This window comes from Dipodomys ordii, unplaced genomic scaffold (assembly GCF_000151885.1).
Source record: "Dipodomys ordii isolate 6190 unplaced genomic scaffold, Dord_2.0 Scaffold28, whole genome shotgun sequence".
Lineage (NCBI taxonomy): Eukaryota > Metazoa > Chordata > Mammalia > Rodentia > Heteromyidae > Dipodomys > Dipodomys ordii.
The window spans coordinates 16,323,301-16,346,686 of NW_012267244.1; the positions used below are offsets into that span (position 1 = coordinate 16,323,301).

General features: G+C 39.2%; 1 protein-coding gene and 1 pseudogene across 2 annotated transcripts in view; both read right to left on the bottom strand.

Moving 5' to 3' along the window:
• The window catches only part of Mrps27 (mitochondrial ribosomal protein S27), an 80,271-nt gene that overhangs the window by 26,220 nt on the left and 30,665 nt on the right, over positions 1-23,386 (bottom strand). The gene's annotated exons all lie outside the window — the stretch shown is intronic.
• On the bottom strand, positions 15,170-16,539 carry LOC105985306 (annotated as a pseudogene).

Consider the following 23,386-nt stretch of genomic DNA (forward strand, 5'->3'; position numbering starts at 1 on the left):
GAAAATGTCTGGTGAATTTGCTATATATCTCACAATGTACATTAAATTTTTCTAGCATTTTTCCCTTAAAGCCAGGTTTATAGAGGTATAATATATAAACAATGAAATCCTACATTTTGGTTTATACTTCTATATGTCTTAGCAAAGGCAATTAGCAAAGACAGCAAAGATAACTGTACATCTACTACTACAATCAAGATATAGAACAGCTCCACTATCCTCAAAATTCTCTACTGTACCCTCTTGTAGTCAACTCCTCCAGGATTTGCTGGTCAATTTAGATGCTTTTTTTTTTTTTCCCCAGTCTTGGAACTTGAACTCCGGGCCTGGGCACTGTCCCTGAGCTTTTCTGCTCAAGGCTAGCACTCTATCACTTGAGTCACAGCTCCACTTCAGGCTTTTTTGGTAGTTTAATGGAGGAAAGAGTCTCAGACTTTCCAGCCTGGGCTGGCTTCAAACCAAAATCTTCAAATCTCAGTCTCCTGAATAGCTAGTATTATAGACATGAACCACTGATGGCCATCAGTTTAGATGCATTTTCTATAGGTCATTTCCTTGGACCCCTTACAATTCCAGAGTTACTAATTTCCTAAGAAGAGTCACAATTTCTATCTGTTGGTAGGTTTATAATTTATACTGCCAATATAATAGCAGACTGCAAGTAGCTCTCTTTGAATTCTATATATAGTCCTTAGACCTTATGGTATTGCTGTCTGTCATTCTAAAAAGGATAATCAGTGGATTCTTTGTGGAGAGTAACACAAGCATAGAATTTTGCAAATGTGAAGTGCTAAATAATGCAGCACACCAACACATTTTTTTGAATGAAGACAGATAACAGAGGGGCTTGTTAGATACCAAAGTTAAAATCTAAATTTGTCAGATCCATTACATATGAAGCACTTGGCCTGGAAACATCCTGGTACCATAATAAAATAAGAAACTATCCTAAGAGAAACGCTCCTGTTTCCCATGTCCTCCCATGGAATGGAAAGCAATGGACTTATATCAACAAACTATTTTCTCTCCTGCCTAATCTGGCTGCTGTTTTGCCAGATCTACCCCTCTCAGTCCAAGCAAGAGACAAGGAGATGGACAACTCATTCAAGAGAGGAGCGTTGGCCAGGCTCTGGTGGCTCACATCTGTAGTCCTAACTACTCAGGAGGCTGAGATCTGAGGATCATGGTTCAAAGCCAGCCCAGGCAGGATAGTCCATGAAACTTATCTCTAATAAACCACCAGAAAACTGGAAGTAGTGCTATAGCTCAAGTGGTAGAGTGCTAGACTTTAGCTGAAAAGCTGAGGGACAGTGCCCAGGCCTAGAGTGCAAGCCCCACAACTGACAAAAAAGAAAGAAAAGAAAGAAAGAAAGAAAGAAAGAAAGAAAGAAAGAAAGAAAGAAAGAAAGAAAGAAAGAAAGAAAGAAAGAAAGAAAGAAAGAAAGAAAGAAAGAAAGAAGGAAAGAAAGAAAGAAAGAAAGGAAGGAAGGAAGGAAGGAAGGAAGGGAGAGAGAGAGAGAAAGTAGGCAAGCAAGCAAGCAAGCAAGCAAGAAAGAGAGTGTTAACCAACTAGCTACCCCATGAATGGTTCAGTGATTCATCTTCCATTCCTGTTAAGTCTACTGGTTTCTTAACTCCAGTCTAAAGAGGACAATCTCTATAGACAGACCCTGTATTCTACTCTTACTTTGATGGTATGGAGAGAAACCAGCTGGGAAGGTGGCTCAGTGGTAGAGCACTTGCCTTGCATGCATGAGGCCCTAGGTTTGATTCCTCAGCACCACATAAGCAGAAAAAAAAAGCTGGAAGTGGCGCTGTGGCTCAAGTGGTAAAGTGCTAACCTTGAGCTGAAGAGCTGAGGAACAGTACCCAGGCCCAGAGTTCAGGCCCCACAACCTGACCCCCCCCCAAAAAAAAACCCAAAGAGAAATCAGTTATAATGAAGCCAGTTGTTCTTCAAAGCCTGGAACAAAGTATGTAGATAAAAAGGAGGAATATTTGTGGGGAGAATGGAAGAAAAAAGTATTTACAGTGATCTCTGAGCTGCAATGGCCACCAACTGATGGTAGGTGAAACTGCACCCAGAAGCCCCTGGTAGAATGTCTATGGCTACTCCAGAGCTACAACACTGGCTTTCAGCTCTGCAGGAAAGAGGCAGTCATGGAAGGCAAGGTTAGGCTCATCAGAGAAGGCTTTTGAATCCTGGAACTACTCTTACTTATAAGAGTATATAAAATTGTGAAACCAGGCCTGGTTTGGGCAGAGATAAGGGAAGTATTTTTGGTTATGAGTAGGAAACCTATGAGCAATGAATAAGATTTTTTTAATGATATAAATATGTTCAATGCCTTCTAAAGTTCTGACTAAGCACTCTAGACAAAACTGAAAATCATGATCATGACTAAGACAAAAAAGTCAAATATGTTAATTAATCATTTGGTATATCTAAATAAATCTGAAGAAGAGGAAGTGAGACTAAAGAAAGAAAATGAAGAAATAGGATTTTCATTTCACTGGAAAAAAAAATATCAGTGTTTCTGTAGTAGTCTAGGCTTAGTGAGGTTGTCAGGTTTAGGTTTGCCACAAAAGAAATGAGCAGGCAAAGAGCCTGGCCAGGAGATGAGGGACAAGGGTATAAAAGCAGAGAATTAAGCCACTGGAGAGAAGATTTAGATATGTTTGGTGTGAGATTATGGATTTCTTTAGGGGTATTTCTGAGGCAAGAGAAGCTCAGCACTAATCTGATTTCTTAAGAATCAGGTTTTCTTTTCTTAAATTTTTTCCCTCCAAGTAAAGCAGAAAAGCATTTCAATGCACTCAACATTTGGATTCTTTATTTCATGACACAGCTGAGCCCCTAAGAATTCTTCTTTGAGAGCAAAAGACTAGACTTAAGTTTCAGTTGCACAAACCCACATTTGGAGCTAGTTTCTGTTACTATAACTCTTCTGACTTCCCTCATTAATCTTATAAGCTGTTAAAAGGCAGGGAGTATTGTTTTCTATCCTTTTGGCAAGAGTAGCTAGACCCACCAACATTTACAAATGCCAATAATGTACACTGAAATTATTTGTATTTCAAACTGTAAGCTACTTCTGGTTTTGAAGTATATTACCTTATCTATTAATAGAGCTGAAGCCAGAAAAGAAATGCTGGCTTCTTTTGTACAAGGCAGGAAGAGATCCAAGCTGATGGTAGAGGAAGTAAACTTAATATGTGGTCACTGTGGAAAGCCACCTACTGTTTCCTTCCCACAGTACACAGGATGACACATGGATTCTGTGAGGCAAGAAGTTCAAGAAACAACAAACTTAGGGGAGAGTGAAATCAACAAAATCAGAACTGAAGATGGAGGATGTGGATTCAAAAAATTCCTTAAGTTCTGAAGTAAAAAAGTCTCAGACTTGTCAACACTGATACTGCTTGTTTATTTGCTTAAGAAAGTGCCTTGCTATATATATAACCCAGGCTAGCCTGGTAACTTTCATTGTAGCCCAGTTTGGCTTCTACCTGTCTCAACCTCCTCAATGCTGAGGAAGATACTCTGATTCTGATTCTTTTTTTTTTTTTTTAAGATACTTTTGATTTTTAGCTTGTATTTTTTTTGATAGTACTGGGGTTTGAACTCAATGCTTCACTTGCTAAGCAGCTGCCACCTGAGTTATGCCCTAGCCTGAGAGTCTTTGAAAGTGATCTAACCCAAGTAAACTGGGAATTGGGAGCAAAAAAAAAAAATTCATATAGAATTAATGAGTCTTAGTAATTTAGTGTTGGGAGGTACCTCCAATATCTATTGTTCATTGAACTGTTTGTTGAGAATGTACTATTTACTGGACCTTACACTAAGAGATGTGAAATTCTTTAATTCATTGATTTTTTTTTCCTAGTCTTGGGGCTTAAATTCTGGACCTAGGCACTGTACCTTAGCTCTTCAGCTGAAGGTGAGTGCTCTATCAATTGAGCACAGTGCCCCTTGAGGTTTTCTGGTGGTTTACTGGAGATAAGAGTCTCATGGACTTTCCTGCCCGGGCTGGCTTTGAACTGCAATCCTCAGATCTAGCCTCCTGAATAGCTAGGATTACAGGTATGAGCCACCAGTTCCTGGCTAAGTCATTGATTTTATATAAGAGGTATCTACAGGTAGCACTGGGAACAGTGAGATGAAATAATTTGCCCAGGATGAGCAACAGGTTAGAAGACCCTCTACTTTCACTATCCCAACCCTGCCTCTTTACTTTTATTTGTAGGATATTTTCAAACAGCACCACAGCAGTTTTACAATGGCATTTAACATGATGAGAAATCAACAACAGCATTCTCCAGGGGAAAATATTCAGGCTGTAAAATTGCCCTGAACTACTATTTAATTTCAGAGTTACTGATCCTGCAGTGCTTTTCTTTCTCTATCTATAAAATGAAGAAGTAGAATTAATAGGACCAGAAACACAAATGTCCACAAAAGCTGGCTGGCTAATATAAATGCAGGACTCCTGTAGGGAGCTAAGTGCAAAGCTGTCCATGTTATGATTGGCAAAGTAGCTTACACCTCCTGCATATGAAAATGTATTACATATGCCAAACAAAATACATCTACTCCAGCTTAGACTAGACTCCTGAAACTCCAGCAATTAAATTTAATGCCTCTAGCAAATACTAAGCTTAGTTACTGGGTGCTGGTGACCCATATCTATAGTCCTGACTACTCAAGAAGATGAGATCTGAGGATTGCAGTTCGAAGCCCCAGACAAGCAGGAGTCTGTGAGACTCTTATCACCAATTAACTAGCCAAAAGCCAGAAATGGAGGTGTAGCTAAAGCCTTGAGTGAAGAAAGCACGCGCGCACACACACACACACACACAATAAGCCTATATTTGGTCATTAGAACATCAGCCATTAAACATTTTTATTAAATCAATGATACAAATAAGTGAATAATCTTATCTGAAAATAAACGTTCTGAAAATAAATGTGCTTTTCAGTCAACAGCTAATTCTACTAACCTCCATTCTTATGAAGTCAACAAAGATGTGTGTGTGTGTGTGTGTGTGTGTGTGTGTGTGATGTGGGATTAAACCCAAGGCTTTGTGCATGCTAGACAAGTGTTTGGCTATTGTGATGCATCCTATCAAGAGATTATTATGAGACGGCAGAGCCTGAAGCTGTCATCTAAAGTTTTAAGGTGGAATAATAAAATTATGATTTAAACTTAAGGTCCCTCAAGTATATTTTCATTAAAGATCAATTTTTTAGCAAGTAAAAATTCCAAGAAGTATTCCATTAGTATTTTTTACTCAAATGAATAATTCTTTGTGTATGTCTAAGGAGTCAGCCACCCAAATTAATTCTACATAGAATCCAATTTACTGTTTTGTATATTGTTACTTTAAAAAAAAGTTCTGTAAGTAAATTACTGGTAAGCAATTATAATCATCCAAAGAAATTTCTATCAATTTTTTTACTTTTTGGTATCAAAGTTCTATTATCTGGTAGTTACTGGGAGAAATAGGTAAGTTCTTTCAAAAAGAAAGAGTGGAAGCCGGGCGCCAGTGGCTCATGCCTGTAATCCTAGCTACTCAGGAGGCTGAGATCTGAGGATCACAGTTCAAAGCCAGCCCTGTCAGGAAAGTCCATGAGACTCTGATCTCCAATTAACTACAAAAAAAAAAAAAAAAGCTTAAAGTATTAGGGCACTAGCTTTAGGCACAAAAGCTCAGAGACAGTACCCAGGTCCTGAATTCAAGCCTCATGACTAGAAAATAAAAATAGGGTATATAAGGATATTAAGAAATTACTTGGTTTCTAAAACCATTAAAAGGACACAATCATTATGTGCACTTCAAAAATGAAAAACTTGTAAAATTTATATTTTTATTTGTTAGCGAAATTGGTTACAAGTTTTAATTTACTACTTTTGAAAAAATCATTACTTATACATGAAGGTAATCAAAGTGACTACTATACATTGGATCTGAACTGTCCCCCAGAGGCCCAAGTGTTGGAGAGTTGAGGTCCCCCAGGAGGCACCAACGGAAAGAGGTAAGCCCTTTAAGAGGTGGGGCCTAGTGGGAGGTCATTGGGAAAGTATATCCTTGAAGAGGCCTGTGGGACCCTGGCCCTCTCCTTGCTTTCTTTTGCTTCCCAATCATGAGGTAAGTTGTTCTGTTTTGTTACATGATCTCTGTTATTGTCATCAGGACCCAACTGTGAGCCAAATACCACACTTCCCTTTTTTAAACAAGTTGGTTATCTCAGGTATTTGTTATAGTTATAAAAGGCTAATACTGGTTTCTTTTTCTTTTTTATGCTGCCAAATGGTAAAACTCCATTTAATAAGCAGCTCCTCTATTTAACTCAAGCTAACCTTATACGAAAACCTAACCTTTTAAAACTGATTATTTGAAACAACACAATCTGCTAAGAAAATTCTTTTTTTTGAAAATTCTTAAGAATAATCAACTATAAACTTCATGTTGCAGAAGAGCTAATAGAGACAATTCGTTTTAGTACCAAAACAATCATAAGAAAAAACGTACCAATTTTGAATGTGAAAGAGCTATATTTCTTTAGTAATAAACCAAACACAAAGATCTGAGCTCATCTGTTCTAGCTGGCAAATCCTCCATAAAAACAAAAGCTCTTAGGCTGGTCCAAAAAGAAAGAATGAACAATCTAAAAAACATCTTTTATTAGCTGAGAAAATTAAAATGATGTATGAAAGTACCCGGAGAGTGTCTTCAATGTGATGTAGACAGCTTTCCAAAGTCCCTTTGGTTTTCTAAAAGCATGAGTCATAGGAAAAAAGAGACAAAGCTGCCTGGCAAAAACATAGCCTTTCCTCCTTCCTCCAATTCTAATCCTGCATATTTCTCTCCCTCTTCCCCCCCCCTTTCTTTTAGGCTTTGATGGGTAATAGTTAAATAGATTCCAGACAGGCTTAACTGATGTGATATGAATAGCAGGGAGGCAAATTATCTTTTCAGAAATGTCTATTGTTTGGCACTGTAACTCACAGACTCAGGGAGGCATTTTCTGCATTCTAAAAAGGGCTGGGCCCATCGAACATGTGAAGGAGTGAGAAATAAGCTATTAAAATACCTCTGTGCCACGAGCTTTCTAAACTTATTAGCTCACTCACTGCACTGGGCAGGATGGGCGGAGCCTGTCCTTCACCAGTGCTCAGGAAGTGGAATCTCCAGGGTGGTAGCCTAAAGCTCTCTGTGCTCATGGCTGCTAATGTTCTCACAGCTCTCAGCAAACAGGCAGTTTTTCCCTCACCAATTTCTGACCAAAATAAAAAACAAAACCATAGAAGCTTTTTGGTTCACCTTTTTCTTTTTAAAAAGTAGGATAACACTAAAATATGTTAAGCTAGAAAGAGAATAGTTCTACTTCTGTACCCATAAAGAATTATTATAACCAAATAGATGAAGGCAGAGCTCCTCTCTTCTGCATCTATCTGATCATTCATGAGCCAACGAGGAATGGAGATATTATTTATGCTGGGTACTCAGCACTTGCCTACAATGACAGATGTGGGAATGTTAAAAACCAAGCTAGCAGATAGCTCTAGTCTGCCGTCCTAGCTACTTGGAGGCTGAGATCTGAGAATCACTGTTCAAAGCCAGCTGGGGTAAACAAATCTGACAGATTCTCATTTCCAAATAACCAGCAAACCAGAAGTGGAAGTATGGCTCACATGGTAGAGTGACAGCCTTGAATGAAAAAGAGCTAGAGCTTGAGGTCCTGAATTCAAGCCCAGTACTTTTTAAGCAACAATAAGCTTTAGATGATTCTCTTAGATGGAAGAGTCATTTACACTAATTCATTGTTTCAAGACACTTTGGCACAAAGATTCTAAAAATTAGCTCTCAGTAGAAAAATCAATCTTTTCTCTTTCTAATAATCTTTGTTTCTTTGGCTATATCTAAGAAATAAATAGCTACAGATATGGATAATGCAGGGCCCTCCTCTAAGTTTCCAGAGCAGGAAAGCTGGTACCCTCCTTTCTCATTCAATTTTTTATCCTTTACTATTTAGAGTTGTGTCCTGTGGTGAATACTTGATGGTACATGTACTTTTACTTCTTATAACAGAAAACTGACCCCAAACTCAGTAATCGTAGTGACAGAAGGACAGGAGAGGAGAGGAACTGCCTTTACTATGGAAACGCATGAACACTGCCACAGGGCTATAAATACCTGACAAGGTATTCTCTTTATCTAATTAGAATCCAGCCCTGACTCACTCACTGAATTATGTTATGTATCCTGAGAATTATTTTTCTTATTTATAAAATATAATCACTAGGTTACCATCAAATTCAAATGAGAATTAGACAAGTATTTTGATAGCTTTTAATACTTTTTGGAACCAAGCAGAGTACAACCACATGCACACACAAACATTATTATGATAATGATTAAACACTTGATGGCCTTATGTCTGGGGCTGTTTATCTGCATCCTTAATAAGGCCAAGTTACCTATTAGCTTTCCATCACTGTAGTGAAATACCTGACCCATATGCTTAGGCAGTAAAGGGAAGCTTTATTTTGGTTCACACCTCTAGAAGTTTAAGATTGGGTGGCCTCATTGGGTTGAGATGCTGGATGGAGGCATATCATGGTGGAGTAAATCATTCCCATCTTTGGGCAGGAAGGGGAGAAAGATAAAGAGTTCTGACCCCCCTTTTCTTTTTCTTCCTCTGCCCTTGCAATGCTAGAAAGTGAATCATATTAAGCATGCATTCTACCAGTGAGCGACATCACAAGTCCCATAATTCTCTTGGCCAGCATGTCCTGAATGAACTAAGGACCTCTTAAAGGTCCACAATATCTCCAAATAGTGCCAATCTGGGGACTAAGCTCCTATAATGCACTTTGGGGGACACTCGTCCAAACCACAGCATGAAGGCCCTTTTCATAGCTGTCTTTGATAGTATAGATATAGTTAAAATACAAGATTTGGCATTTGACAAATTGAGTTCCAACTTTACGACCTTAGAATCCCTGATCTTTAACCAAGGGTTAACACATATCCTTACTTCATAAGGTACAACTCTGGATGGATATGATGATCTAAGAGATGAAGATATATAAATTGCTGTGCACATACTTGTAAATTGCTGAGCACATAGCGCTTTCACTTGGACAGGGCAGTCAATAGCAGTGGTATTCAAAGAGCCACCAAGCTAAATGTGAGAGCTCTTATGATGGTAACTACACACAGTGCCAGCACAAATCAGGCAGCAAATGCCTGACTTCCATTAGCCAAAGTGGATGGCACAGGTCATCAAGAGAGTGAAGAGTCCCTTGCTTCCTCACTCCTTTTGAGACACAATGAAAGGAGGAGCTGAAGTGCAAAGCAAGGAGACCAGAGGGGCTTTTGGCAACATAAAGACTCAAAGCCAACAGACTGTGTGCTTGTCAGGCTATAACTAGTAGTAGGGGTTCTGATCTATTTATGACATAGAAAGGTCTAGGAAAGAGAAGGGTATGTGTGGTGGTAAGGGGACAGTGACTTAAGGAAGAGTTAATTTTCCCAACAGTGTTCTATCCTTGGACTAGTCTCCAAAAGCTTGGCAAGGCAATTACAATATAATAGAGTTTCTATCTGGGACCTGTTCCAGCTCAGTTCCCACCAGCTCTGGTTATAGTAAACAACTAAGGTAGGTGATGCCTACAGAATAGGAACTGAACCACTCAAAAAAGAAGCTTCCAAGCACTGCTCGTGGCTCAACTGGGCATGGGGCAAAACCTCAGGAGGAACTAAGTATCTGTGTAGAACATGCCAGTCACTCATGCAAGGCTGGAAATAAAGGAAATGATCAACAAAGATAAAGCATTTGCTTAGAATTGCCAAAAACTCTCTTTCTCATCATTTCCCACCAGTCCGAACCTATGAGACATGTAGGGCTGAAAGCTCTGGTTGCTGTTCAATAGAAATGGAGCCATCTGTTATTCAGACACTGTGGACAGAGCAGCTGACAGCAGTCACGTGACAGCAAAGGGCCACTGACTTAATGGAGTATCTTTGAAAAGCAAATATACAATAGTTTTTTTCATGTTGAAAAAATATGGATACAAATAACCACCAATAACTGTGTTTTAGGATGCTGTGTTCAGACAAGCTGAGAAAAAAATGAGAAAGAAAGGGTAAGCCGTTGCCATGGTGATCACAGGATCTGATTATCTCTAAGGTTCTCTGCAACCCTCTGTAACCATAAGAATTTATTAGCACTACTGGCACTAAGTATATTTCTGGGAATGAATAAATACTTATAAAAAAGACATAGCATAATGAAGACCTTGCTTTTAAAAACTGGAGCCTTGAAGCCTTTTAAAAAAAAATCCAACTGAAGCTCAACCCTCATCAGTTTGTGCAACATATTTAAGTATGACTGAGAATGGTGATGAAGATCATGAGATAATATTATTAACTCAAATGTATTGGAAACTTAATACTTGTCAGGCATTCTCCTAAGTACTTTATATATATTTGTTCCCTTTTACAGAGTAGAAAATTGAAATTCAAGCAGGTAAAAACAGCCCAAGGGCCAGCAATGAATCCAACACAGGATGTTTTCCTCTTGCGTTTGAATCTGCTGGTCTACTGAGTACCACAAATAGTGACCCTGCATTTAAATACCCTGCTTTATAAAAATGTGTCCCTCTGAATGCTAGAATTGCACCTGGAGTGGCAGAATGTTCGTGACAGGAATGAAGAATAAGGACAGCAAGTTCTTTTCATCTCATGCTTTTGCTGGGTAGCCTGGCAGTGCTATTTCACTAGAGGAACTCATTAGCCTGGGCTGGTCAGTTTCCCCAAGAAAGACTCTTCCAATATCCTCACTGAGAGGCATGACCAACCTTCTATTTCCAAATCCAGAGTTCTTCTGGATCAATCTCTACAAAAAGAAAAACACCTGTCTTCTGTTAGGGTTGGAAAGAAGTGATCCGGGAAATCACTAGTTCTTATCTAGATTATCTAGACTTCTAAGCCATCCTGTTTCGCTCCACAAATATCTCTACTTTATCTCAAATATATGAGTCTTTCTGGACTCTTATGGTATTGAAGCTCTCTTTTGGATTTCCTCTCCTGTCAGCTAACATTGTAGCCTTTCTTGTCCTGTTAAGTAAATACATGAATTTTTGTCCACTTGCTTTCTAGCTTCCAATATTTTCCTTCCTATTCTCCTTATTTGTTTACATTTTTTGTCCCCCTTTACCCTTTACTGTCATATTTATGGATGCTTCAGTACAAAGCAAGGATTAGGTACTTATTCAATCTACTATGTTTAAGCAGAAGAATTTACAAGCTATTTTGTCTATGGAGCTGTGGCTCAAGTAGTAGAGCATTAGCTTTAAGTGAAAAAAACTTAGGAACAACACTCAGGATCCAGAGCTGATGTTGGGGGAGGGGGCAAAGAGGGGGAGGAAGAGGAGGAGAGGACGAGGAGAGGATGGGGAAAGGAGGGTAGAAAGGAGGGTAGAGGTAAGGGATGGGAGAAGTGGAGAGGGAGGGGGTGGGGAAAGGAAGAGGGAGGGGAGAGGAAAAAGAGAAGGGAGGTAAGGGGAGAGGAACAAAGAAAAGCCAGCCTGGGCAAGCAAATCCATAACTCTTATCTCTAATTAACAACTAAAACAAAAAACAAAAACAAAAACAAAAAAACAGAAATGGAGTTGCTTAAGTGGTAGAGTGGTAGCATTGAGCAAAATAAGTTCAGGAACAGCAACAGGCTCTCCAGAGTTCAACCTCTAGAATGGTATATATGCATATACACAGGCACACATGCACACACACACACACACAATATCTCTCTTTCTCACATACCCACACACATATACACACAGCTAGATAGGATCTTCAAAATTTTTTCCATTATTATTGTAAAGGTGATGTACAGAGGGGTTATAGTTACATAAGTCAGGTAATGAGTATATTTCTTTTTGAACAGTATCACTCCTTCCCTTGCTTTTTCCAAGTTTTTCTCTCCCATTTACCACCCTCACAAACTGTACAGTTCATTTTCAACACTGTCCAGTGCTATATTTGTTCACCCTTTGTCCTTTTGTGCCTCTCCCTTACTTTTCCCCAAACAGATAAACTTACAAACAAAAGGTACAGAAAACAAAAACAGTAATAAAGAGGAAAAAATAAATAAACCTCTTGCTTCCATTTCTTAGAGCTAATTTCAATAAGTATCATTTTATATGATCATATGCACATAGCTATTGTGCCTTTGTGATCCTCTCCTAAGAATATCCTCCTTTGTTTTCACTGTGTGAATGTCTAGAATACTGTAAAATTTATCTTGTCCAAGTGTCTTTTTTGTCTTTTACCATCCAGTGTGTTTACTTGTAGATTTATAGGCATATTCTAGTTAGGACAAATGAGGGAAACCATGCAACCTATGTTTCTTTGGGTCTGAATTACTTCACTTGATATATTTTTCCAACTCTTTCTATTTCTTTATGAATGGTACAATAATAAACCCAGTTTAGAATGGCCATTATCAAGAAAACTAACAATAACAGATGCTGGTAGGGTTGTGGCCAAAAGGGAACTCCACTACATTGTTGCTGGGAATGTAAACTTGTTCAACTACTCTGGAAAGCAGTATGGAGTCCCTCAAAAGACTAAACCACAGGGCTTCTCTATACCCCAGCAATCCCACTTCTGGGCATTTATCCAACAGAACATAAGCAAGGTCACATTAAAGCCACAAGCACAACCATGTTCATTGCAACATTGTTTACCAAAGCCAAGATATGGATGGAATCAACCCAGATGCCTCCCAATGGATGAATGAATCAAGAAAATATGGTATATATACACAATGGAATTGTACCCTTCCACAGGAAGAATATTATACCATTTGTAGGAAAATAGATAAGATCTTTAATGATACTTCCATCTCTAACATCCTTCAGCAATAGCCAGAACCAAATCACACTCAGAATCCTTTGTTTAATCTAAAATATTTTATTAAAAGCATTTACACAATGGCAGAAATTATATACAAGACACCTAAAGTTATTTTAAGCCAAAAATCACACCTGTAGTAAGATCCCAGTAAATCCTCTAAGTGTTTAAGAACATTTACAGGGCATGCTAAACGTAAATGAGAAACATTGTTAAGTTACAATCTCTAAACTGTAATATTATCTCTTTTGGGAAGGGGGAACAAAAGATAAGCATATGTAACAATATGATTCAGAAGGACAAAAGAGTAAACTCAAGCTTAGTAAGTTAATTCTTAAAAAGGAGGACGGTATATAATAATTGTATTGCTTATATACATTTATGTAATATTACAACTTTATTTATCTACTTGTTTATTTAAAGACAAGGTCTCTCTATGTAGTCCAGGCTGGCCTGAAACACAAGATCCTCCTGCCTCTGTTTCCTAAGTCTGGGAATACAAGTGTGAACCACCATACCTGGCACATTTTCATAATTCAAAAGGAGTAAAAATTCAGTCATATTCAAAGGATCTTCTCTACTCTGATGATCAAAAATAGAAGGTTTATCTATATATGAAGGGCCAAAAAGCTTACCAAAAAGTAAAGAGAAATGCTCCAACATGTGAAAGCAAGACAACAGGAATATCTAACCTAAGAGGAAGGCTAGCAGAGCAAGCCCCAAGATACTCATGCAAATTCTGGTAGCAGGCTGTATAAACATGACAAATTAGGGAGCACAATAATGCCACAGTTTAGTTTCTTGGGGGTGTGTGCATCCAAGTTTCTTTAGTTTCTTGTGTGTGTGTATGTGTGTGTGTGTGTGTGTGTGTGTGTGTGTGTGTGTGCATGCACGTGCATGTGATTTATAAAAGGGAAGGAAGGAAATAAGGACTGAGAGGAAAATAGGGGAAAGAAAATAACTACTTCCTTAGTGTCAACACCAAGTTAAATATTGTCCCCTCTGGAGTTACATATGTGATGCAGAACATTAGAGCAAGAAGAAGGTCCACCTCCTTACTTAGTGACATGGCATGTGACTGCACTTTTCATTACTTGCAAATGGCATGGGGAGTGGGGTGAGATATTACACACAACCATGTCATTAGATACATTTTATTATGTACCAATTCAAAGGATAAAAATTTGACTCGTGCATTTAGTTCACTCAAAAATCAGGACTGCCATTTGAAACAGTTAATAGTCTTTCATTTTCTGGTTACCTATGTTATTTTCTTCAGAGAACTGTCTGCTGCCAAGAAATATGTCATTTTTATTCACCAAATTAATGTGCAGAATTAAGTAGCTCCACACAGAAGCACTTACTGGTCACTCCTAAAATAAATTACATTTCTTGATATGCATTCAATATTCACAAAAGCCTTTGAAAATAAGAATACCAAGGCAAGGGATGTGGCTCAGTGGTAGACCACTTGTCTGGCATACAGGGTCCGGCACCATAAAAGAAAAAAATTAGAAGAGTTGAGATTGACTAGAATACATTCTAAGCATGTGTGAAAATGTAGCAGTGGTAATTAATATAAGCTAAAAAATGTACAGCTAATTGTTAGTGATAACAATGCATGCTTAAAGAAAAAAAGAACAGCAGAGGTAGACTAACGGCCAACTTCTTGCAAGGGCAGTGTTGTGTGCCTATACGCTTTACTGTGGCTTGTAGCCCTTGTTGTGTGCCTCTAGACTTTTTTGTGTACCTACAGTCCTTGCTGTGCCAGTAGTCTTTGCTGTATGCTTGTCAGACCTTATTGTGTGCCTGTAGGTGTAATTGTTCAGGAGGTTGAGGCTGGAGGATCACTTCTGCCCAGGAGTCTACAGTAGCTTGGTCAACATAGTGAGACCCTGTCCCTTAAAAAAAACAAAAGCGAGGCACTGGTGGCTCACACCTGTAACCTTATCTACTCAAGAAGCTGAGATCTAAGGGTAGTGGTTTGAAGCCAGCTCAGGCAGTAAAGTCCATGAGACTCTTCAATTAATCACCAAAAGACTGGAAGTGAAGCTGTGGTCAAGTGGTAGAGTGCTACTGTTGCGTAAAAAAAACTCAGTGACAGCACCCAGGCCCTGAGTTCAAGCCCCAGCACTAACAAACAAAAGAACAACAACAACAAACCCAAAAGGTGAGGAGTCTAGTATTCAGTCAGTATGGATTGGCTCCTATTGTAAATAGTCACCAGAAAACATGACACAACTTCTTAATGCCCATACTTCACATTTGTCTTCAGGCACTCAAAATGCCAATACACACATAATATAGTCAATATAGTTGTAGTCATAGTTACAAAACTTCGCTTCATATCAATCATACCCTGTAATTTCACATTTTGATGAAATACCTTCTCTTCTCCAAACACAATGTATACATTTAACAATGTACTATTTGCTTCTACTGGACTAAGGTCTGGAAGAGAAATTTTAGCATAGACTGAAATTGTGACTGCACCTCCAGTTTGATGCCAGTCATGCCTACATGGAACACTTTTTTTCCCAGCATCCTTTTTGCCCACGTTTTCCTGTTGTACAACCTTCTTGAGCCAAGAATGTATTAAAATCAGATGTCTTCCTCCTACAACAGCTCAAATATTTCATCCCTTCATGGAAAATAGGTACTCCAGAATGCTAAACACTAGACTTTGCAGACCCTGATATGTCTTTGAACAGCCTCCATTTTTACATGAGGTCCCAACCTTAATTTCATCACCATCTTCTTGCTTCTTCACTTCCTGATGACAATTTAAGTTTATCAAGTGCTTGTTTTAGGAAGGTAGATTTTTTTTTTTTGGGTCGGTCATGGAGCTTGAACGCTGGGTGTGGGTGTTGTCCCTGTACTCAAGGTGAGCGCTCTACCACATGAACCACAGCACCACTTCCAGTTTTCTGAGTGGTTTATTGGAGATAAAGAGTCTCACAGAGGGCTGGGAAGGTGGCTCAGTGGTAGAGCGATTGCCTTGTATGCATGAGGCCCTGGGTTCGATTCCTCAGCACCACATAAGCAAAAAGAAAAAACCCAGAAGTGGTGCTGTGTCTCAAGTGGTAGAGCGCTAGCCTTGAGCTGAAGAGCTGAGGGACAGCGCCCAGGCCCAGAGTTCAGGCCCCACGCACCCCCCCCCAAAAAAAAAAAGAGTCTCACGGACTTTCCTGCCTGGACTGGCTTTGAACCGCAATCGTCAGATCTCAGCCTGTGCCCGGTTAGGAAGGCAGATATTTTTAATTCCAAATTTGTCATTGGTTCATCGGGGCTTGGTCTTTTTATTGCTTCTGCCAGCTTGGGGGCTTGAATGATGTGTTCCTGAAACCTGGGTTTCAATTCAGATAGTTCTTTCTTCTTAGTAGTCTTTACTTCAGGCTTGACTGGTTCAGGTGGTTTCTCACTATTATGTCTACCTTTAGTACAGCCCACAATGCTTAAGAAATCAGAAAAATCAGTTGTTCTCTTATAGCAAGACCAACCCTTCAGTGTATCATGAAAGACTAGAATACCTGGGTTGTATGTGCAAGCATCGTCCACACTGGCCTCGGGATTGAAGCACTGGCCACAGCCCCAGTTGTAGCAAAGCAAGGCCATTTTCTTTTTCCTGAGTTCTGGGATGGGCAAAATAAAACGGTGCAACCTCCACTCCCAGGCAGCTAGACTCCGTCTGACCGATAGGGCAGATACCAACTTCTCTATTTTTTTTTTTGGTCAGTCATAGGGCTTGAATTCTGGGCTTGGGCACTGTCCCTCAGCTTTTCAGTTCAAGGTGAGCACTCTACCACTCGAGCCACAGTACCACTTCCGGTTTTCTGGTGGTTTATTGGAGATAAAAAGTTTCATGGACTTTCCTGCCAGGGCTGGCTTTGAACTGTGATCTTCAGATCTCAGTCTCCTGAGTAGCAAGGATTACAGGTGTGAGCCACCCACACCTGGCTCTAAATTCGTATCTTTAAATAAAATCATTCTGTGTTTAACATGATATAACATAAAAACACAAGATTTAAAAATCCCTTCCTAATATATGTTCCTTTCTTTATATTTCCGTCTTCCAGGAACTGATCTTTGTTTTACTGATTTATTTCTACTTCACATTTACAGACCCATAATTTCAAGATAATCACATTTACTTTCCAGGTGCTATGGTTTGAGTGAAACAAGGCTATGTTCAAACTATATATGACAGAGAAATTTTACCACAGCAAAACCAGAAAGTGAAGAGAGCACACCTCGTGTTACAAATCTCTCTCTCTTTCTCTTGCTCTCTCTGTCTCTGTCACTCTCTCTCCCTCTCTCTGTGCTGGAGCTAAAAATCTAAGGCTTCAATCTAGCCACTTAAGTGCTCTACCACTGAGCTACAACTCCACCCCCACTACCCCCCTATTTGTGGAAGTACTGGAGTTTTAACTCGGGCACTTGTGCTTGCTAGGCTGGTGATCTACTATTTAAACCATGCCCCCAGTCCTTTTTACTTTCATTATTTTTGAGATAGCATCTTATTTTTTGTTGGGGTTGGCTTGGAATAAATTTCTTCTTTATGCTTCCCACACACCTAGGATAAAGTTAACATGCTCCAACTCCTAGCTTTTCATTGGCTTAGACAGTCTTTTCTCCCTAAGCCAGCCTTGAACCCTTCTAAGCTCAGCCTCCCAAGTTGTTAAGATTATAAGTGTGTGTCACCATGTTCAGTATTCAATACTTATTCTTTTTTTTTTGAGGGGGGGGGTCCGGTCATGGGGCCTAAGTCTGGGCCTGGGCGCTGTCCCTCAGCTCTTCAGCTCAAGGCTAGCACTCTACCACTTGAGCCACAGTGTCACTTCCGGCTTTTTTGTTTATGTGGTGCTGAGGAATCGAACCCAGGGCCTCATGCATGCAAGGCAAGCGCTCTACCACTGAGCCATCTTCCCAGCCCATGTTTAGTATTCAAAAAAAAATTCTTCTTAGTTTTTGCACTAAAAACAATACCAAAGGAAAATGGATATCCATTGAGATAGAAGGTAAAACCCACTATGTAACATGTATCATATGGAAAAGAGTGTGGTCTAATGGAAAAATAGTCAAAACATTATTACAAGTAATCAGATAGTTCAAAATATATGTGGAATGAAGGGCTGTGTTTCCAAGGCAACAAGATGCCAGGTTTCATTTACTTTTGGCAATTTTTAACTAAATCATTTATATTTTAAGTGGCACCTTCACATGCCTCTGACAATTGTTTTTCACTGATGCGATAATGCTAACTAGAAATTGATTTTTTAAAGCATAAAACAAAAATTGGTACTGGTAATGTTTACCTATAAGCACAGCTACTCAGGATGCAGAGATGAGGAGGACTGCATTTTGAGGCAGCTCAGGAAGAAGTTAGAGAGACCATAACCTCAATAAATGAACTGGTGCACAGGCCTACACTTTGATGTCAGCTATGCAGTAAGCCATAGGTAAAAGGCTTTGAATCCTTACTCTTTATTTATTTTCCCCAGCTTCCCTGAAAAATAACTAAAGCAAAAAGAGGAGAAGGCATGGCTCAAGAGTCTCTCACTAGTATGCTCAAACCTGAGTTCAAATTTCAGTTCCATTAAAAAGGTACAACAAAACAAACAACAATGTTGAAAATATGTAAGAAAAATACCTTTCAGTAACTGGGATGCTGTACTGCACTTTCATACTGTACTTGGTTTTAAGAGTAGATTAAAAATAGAAGTTTAGCCAGTGCTGATAGCTCATGCCTATAATCCTAGCTACTCCAGAAGCTGAGAACTGAGGGTTGGGGGTCAAAGCTGGCCCAAGCAGGAAAGTCCATGAGACTCGTATCTCCAATTAATTACCAAAAAGCCAGAAATGGAGTTGTGGCTCAGTGATAGAATGCTACTCCTGAGCACAAAAGCTCAGGACAGCACTGGACTCTGAGTTCAAGCCCCAGGACTGACACAAAAATAAAATAAAAATAGGAGTTGAAAAATTATTTTTAAAGTATTCATGGCTCTGACATTATATTATTGATTGAATACAATGTCTGTGCCATGAAGAACAAGGATTAGTCATCTTTCCTGTCAATTTCCCACTACCTTACTTTCTTCCATGGCTGGAAGAAAAGCAAAATGGAGATTTTATTTGTAGGACAATCCAGTCTATTTGAAATGGCTGCCATATTGATGAATACAGTAGGTTTCTGAGTCTTGGTCAGGAACCCCTAAACACTCCCTAGTCAGCGAATTCTAGCACATATGGCCTTGCATACTACACTTCCTAATCTCTACTTGGAAAAAGTGGTATGGCATAATGGTTAAACATGCCTTCGGCTCTCTGACTATCTATGCCCTTGCTAGCTGTGTGTATTTTCAGGCAAGCTACTTAATGATTCCTGATCCTTGGTTTCCTTACCTATAAAATGAGAAGCAGCATATACACTAAAATGGCTATCAGGGGACTCAGTAACATGAGATCATGTGGTTAGTACTTGGCAAAGGCTCTGAGTAAAGCCTGTTATCTTGTGGTACTCCCCCACCCATCCATCCACCACATAAACAAACAAAGTCAGAAAGATGGTTCCAAGGCTCAGTAGTAACAGCTCAGCAAACCATAAATAATCAGCATACACTGGGCACTGCTGAATGCTAGTGATACAAAGAAAACACCACAGGGCCACTTCTGGCCTGCTGCTGGACACAGTATTAGAGGATAAATGGGAGTTATATGAAACAACTACACTATAATCAACAGTAATGAACCAACTCCCTATAAAGAATGGGATGATGGAAGAAAAAGATGAGAGGGGTCCTTCTTGCAGATCAAAGGGAGGATGACACTGCACTTCCAGAATTTTCCCTGGAACAAAGTATAGGTCATTATTTTGTACTGAATAGAATCTCTACTTGATTCGACCATGTTCACTATCTATCCAGATGAAAAGCAATGCAGAAACCAGGTGTTCATGTTCTCTGGCTTCTGATATCTAGGAAAACAAAGTATCTCACTTTGATTATTTTCTAAGGCTTTATCAGTAACAAAATAAATAAGAAAACATGAGAGCATGAAGTCCTCCAGTGGAGGTATTTTTCATTATCAGTGCTTAGTATCTAGCAATGTTGCACAGTAGTAATTCAAAGTGGGTCAGTAACCTAGTCCTAAGACCCAAAGCCATACAATTCTTAAAAAAAAAAATATAGGGTAAATCATCTTGACATGGGATTTAGCAATGTCAGAGATGATACTAAAAGTAGAACCAAACAAAAGAAACTGGAATTCATCTAAACGTAAAACTTTTGTGCACTGAAAGATATGAAAAAGGGAAAAAGACAACCTATAGAATAAGTGAGACTTAAAAATATTTGCAATTCATGTATCCAATATGGGTTATATTATGCAGAATATATAAAGAATAGATAAAGAACTCTTGCAACACAACAACAAAGACAAACAACCTATGAAATAAGCAAAGCGCTTTGATATATAGTTTCTGCAAGGCCAAGTGAAAAAGAAATATGAAACCTGAACAGACACTCAGTATCATCAGTCATCAGGGAAATGCAAATCAAAACCACAATGAGATATAACCTCATAATAACTAGAACAGCTATTATCAAAAAGACATAAAAATGCTGATGAGGATGTGTTAAACCTGGAAACTTGTATATTGCTGGTAAGAAAGCAATATGGTTCAACTGTTACGAAAAATAATGTGGTAGCTGAACACAGAAATAACATGCAACTCAACAAATCTAGCCATAAATATATACCCCTCAAAATTGACCAAGCTAATCAAACAAATACATGTAGATGATTTTTCAGAGCCACACTACTCACAAAAGCTAAAAGATGGAGATAACCATAGTATTCATGAGCAGATAAACTGATAAGCAAATTGTAGTATATATACATAACAATGGAATATTATTCAGCCACAATAAGGAATGATGTGCTGACTCATGCCACAATGAAGAAGAACCATGCAAACATGCTAAGGAAAAGAATCCAGACACAAGTAGTCACATGCTATACGATTTGATTTACATGAAATGCCTAGAGTAGGTAAATCCATAAAATCAAAAGAGTAGACTATGAATGTTAAGGGGTGTGAAGAGTAACTGCTATACTTGGTCTTAGCTAAAAGGCAGAGAAGTGATTAGGATTAACTGCCTAACGAGTACCAGGTTTTCTTTTTTTTGGGGGGGGTCTGGTCGTGAGGCCTTGACTCTGGGCCTGGGCGCTGTCCCTCAGCTCTTCAGCTCAAGGCTAGCGCTCTACCACTTGAGCCACAGCACCACTTCTGGCTTTTTTCTTTTTGCTTATGTAGTGCTGAAGAATCCAACCCAGGGCCTCAGGCATGCAAGGCAAGCGCTCTACCACTGAGCCACCTTCCAAGCCCCAGTACCAGGTTTTCTTTAGGGTGATGAAAATGTTTTGGAACTAGACAGAGGTAGTTATTACACAAAATCGTGACTATAGGGAGCTGGGAAGGTGGCTCAGAGGTAGAGCTCTTGCCTTGTATGCATGAGGCGGTTCAAAGCCAGCCCGGGCAGGAAAGACCATGAGACTCCTATCTCCAATAAACCACTAGAAAACCGGAAGTGGCGCAGTAGCTCAAGTGGTAGAGCGCTCGCCTTGAGCTGAAGAGCTGAGGGACAGCGCCCAGGCCCAGAGTTCAAGCCCCACAGCCGACAAAAAAAAAAAAAAAAGGATAATTCCAATCAGGCATAGTGGTTCATGCCTATATTCATATCTACTTAGAAGGCTAAAATCTGTAGGATCAAGGTTTAAAGCCAGAAGAAGCAGAAAAAGTCCACAAGACTGTATCTCCAAAATAACTAGAAAAGAACAAGGCTGAATGAACAGCTCAAATGATAAAGCAACAGCTGACTGAGTAAGCAAGCTGAGGACCTGTGAGACCCCGAATTCAAATTGGCATCACAACTAACAATAAAGGTTAATTTTATGTTATGTGAATTTTATTTTAAAAAGTGTGTGTGTAAAAGGTAAAAGTTGAACTGTGCACTGTGCACCCTCTCCTAAAATTATGCTGGTAGACTCAGGAGGTTGAGATCTGAGGATCACAGTTCAAAGCCAGACCAGATAGGAAAGTCTGTGGAATTCTTATCTCCAATTAATCACCAAAAAAGTCAGAAGTGGAGTTGTGGCTCAAATGGTAGAACTAGTCTTGAGCACAAAAGCTCAGAGATGGTGCCCAGGCCCTGCATTTAAGTCCTGGGACTCCGAAGTGTGCGCGCGCACGAACACACACACACACACACACACACACACACACAAATATGCTGATACTCTACCCATGAATGTGATTCTATTTGGAAATAAGGTCGTTTGCAGATATAATCATGTTAGCTTGGACTACTTTTGGGTATTCTAGTCCAGTAGTCCACTGGTGTCCTTAGAAGAAATAAAATCACAAGTAGAATGTCATGTGATGACAGACAGGGACTGGAGTGATATACTTAAAAGGAAGGTATGGAACAGATTCTATCTTAGAGACTTTGGAGAGAGCATGGTCCTATTGTCATCTTCATTTTAAACTCCCGGCCAGACTGTGAGAGAATTCATTTCTATTGTTCTAAGTCACCAAGTCTGTTATATTTTGTTATAACAGCTCTAAGAAACTAATATACATGGACAAAACAAGGTAGGTAGGAGGTTCAGAGCAGGAAGTTAAATGAGTCATGTGAAGCAACTAGCCAGTGAGGAAGGCTCAGACACAAGATTCAGTGTACTTCTATGGGAAGAACCAGAGAAAATCATTTTAACTCCAGGATGACAACAAGATTTTATGCAGGAAGAGAGGCAAATACTCACTATTTAGGTCATTGGACGTTTGTTGGCTGTAAGTATTTGAAGGTCCTATACTAATGTGAAGTTTTAGGCCACATATGACCAATGTAATCTGAATGAGGACAAATAAATGCCATCACTATGCAAGTTGGATCAGTGCTGCTGGCTGGAATGATGTAGCATCATGTAGTCTGGGCACTATTAAGATCTGGCAGAGTTTGAAAAGGAAAAGAACAAATTCCCAAGGTTTAGTACTGTTTAGTTTGGAGAGGAAATACAATTAATATGAGCAATACTAAGTAAGCCAGGAAAGATAATTCCACAAATGTGGGGTTTATATTAGGGATTAGTGATATCTGGCTGGAAAAAAAGTAGGTTGAAACAAAATTATATCAACAGTCTGGGCTATCCTTGAAATGTGTAGTATCAAGAACGGGACTGAGTCTTGAGGACTGGGGAGACTGGGTAACTAATCATTTTATCTTCCAATTTCTAGTAAATGGCAGTAGGTCTTCTAATGACTATCATAACATATGAGTCACACAGCTTTATCACCTTAAAAAAGTTTACTTGGACAGATGTCTCACAGAGTTAGAAAATATGTGGATAATGTTGTTCATGTCTGTTTTTCAACTGAGAATCACAAAATCTAAGAAGTTATGAA